The 1,782-nt window shown below is 54.3% G+C and overlaps 1 protein-coding gene across 2 annotated transcripts in view; it reads right to left on the bottom strand.

Annotated features, from left to right (window-relative positions):
- JAKMIP1 (janus kinase and microtubule interacting protein 1) overlaps positions 1 to 1,782 on the bottom strand; it is a 133,806-nt gene that overhangs the window by 55,371 nt on the left and 76,653 nt on the right. The gene's annotated exons all lie outside the window — the stretch shown is intronic.

The raw sequence follows: 1,782 nt of genomic DNA, 5'->3' as shown, positions 1-1,782 counted from the left end.
GAATGCCAACCAAGGGAGTCGGGCAGAAGAGACAAGACTGGCAAGGAAGAGCATAAACAAGCCTGTCGACAGGAGAGGACCAAGGCAGTCAAAAGGAAAAGGAAGTTTTTCTAGAAGAAAAATGCTGTCCATGGCAGGCGGCACCTCGGTCAAGTTGAGGACCGGCCACTGGCCACTGGATCCAGCAACATGGAGCCAGCAGAATCTGAGCTGGACGTGGGGGCCGGGGACCAGTCAGGGCAGACTTGGGAAGTGCAGGACAAGGGTGCAGGGGGAGCCGCGGGGCAGTGTCCTGTCAGTGCCAGCGTACTCAGCACGCCGCAGACCGAGGTTGGGCATGACATGCCGGCCCTGGACCTGGGAGGTGCACCCAAACTAGAAAAGCAGGACGGCAGTGATGGGAGCCTGCAACGCCCCCCTTGAACGGGGGCAACACGCCACGAACAAAGGTTTACGCAAGGGTAATCGACATCGCGATCGATTCCAGAAAGGTGCGTCTGCCTCCAGATGCGTATGAACTCCATTTGCTTTGATTTGACTTCATGCATAATTCATTCCTGGCTCCTCTGACCTGCCTGCTTTCATAACCTCAGCAGTTCTCAGAAACTTGCCTCCGCTTCTAAAGTGCATCCTCCATGCCCTGACGAGCAGGAAGCACTCTTCAGGCAGCACACAGAAAAGGGCGCGTGCTCCCCTATTCCACCCCGCGGCCACTGCTGGGAATGCGCTGTAAGGAGCAAACCAGAGACACAGCCTCGGAGATGGACACGTGGGAGCTCATCCCAGGGACACGAAGCTCGGCCATAAAGCACGGTTAAGTACATGACGTCAAAGCCCTGACAGCAAACGCCACGTGGGGCAGGGTTAAAGCCATCAAGAGTGAAAAAGGCGGGACGAAAAGTCAAATGTAACTTACAGTCTCAGTCTCCCAGAACCGCTATACCTTTCATCTTTCCCTCAGTCACAAGTACTCACAGAGCACCCGGGAAGCCAGGCCCTGCGCCCTGGGAAGGCGCTGCTGAGGCCTAGGCAGGTCACTTGGGTGTTGCAATTACACGTGATAATTCTTTCTTTTTTTTTTTAAACGTTTTTGCCATAAGGCATATGCATTCACCAAGAGAGACCCCGGGGGTGCTGGCCACACTGCAACCCACTCGCCTCTCCAGGTCTGAAGCACGCATGTACGTGCACCGGCGGTATTTTGAAACCAGGTCTGGGACTCAAACCAGAAAATCCAGTGCCTTAACCACCACGCCACCTGCTGGGCCCTCTGTGCTTCTTTAAAAATACAAATTTCTATTTCTAGTACTTTTTTTTTTTTTTAAGGTCTTTGTCATAGGGGAGAGAGACAGTGAGAGAGAAAGTGAAAAGTCACCCCCCAGGGAAGGAGGGCCACTCCACAGTCGCTTCTCCTCTTCTCTCCTCCTGGGGTTTGGAGCACAGAGGAACACGGTGTGATCACCTAGCGTGATTTTCAAGTCACCAGGTTCCGGACCTGAGCCACGGTTGGCCACGTGGGAATCCAGCCACCTTAGCCACCACACCACCTGCTGGCTCTCTATTACTGTTTTTGAGAGAAAATGATGCAGTGCTTTTAAAAAAGAACCTGAGTAAGTTGTGTGGGGGAAGGGAGCAGAATCTGCATTTAGCCCAGAAGGATACAAGAAAAAAGCTGAGGAGAAAGCAAATGGGCCACGCCCCCCAGGACGGGCCAGCTGGCAGCCTGCCCGGGCCTCTGCCACTCTAGGCAAGCTCAGCTCCACCCACCCCTGCTAGGGCCCC

This window comes from Tupaia chinensis, unplaced genomic scaffold, assembly GCF_000334495.1.
Source record: "Tupaia chinensis unplaced genomic scaffold, TupChi_1.0 Scaffold000384_1, whole genome shotgun sequence".
Taxonomy (NCBI): Eukaryota; Metazoa; Chordata; class Mammalia; order Scandentia; family Tupaiidae; genus Tupaia; species Tupaia belangeri.
This window is presented reverse-complemented; position numbering and strand designations above follow the sequence as displayed.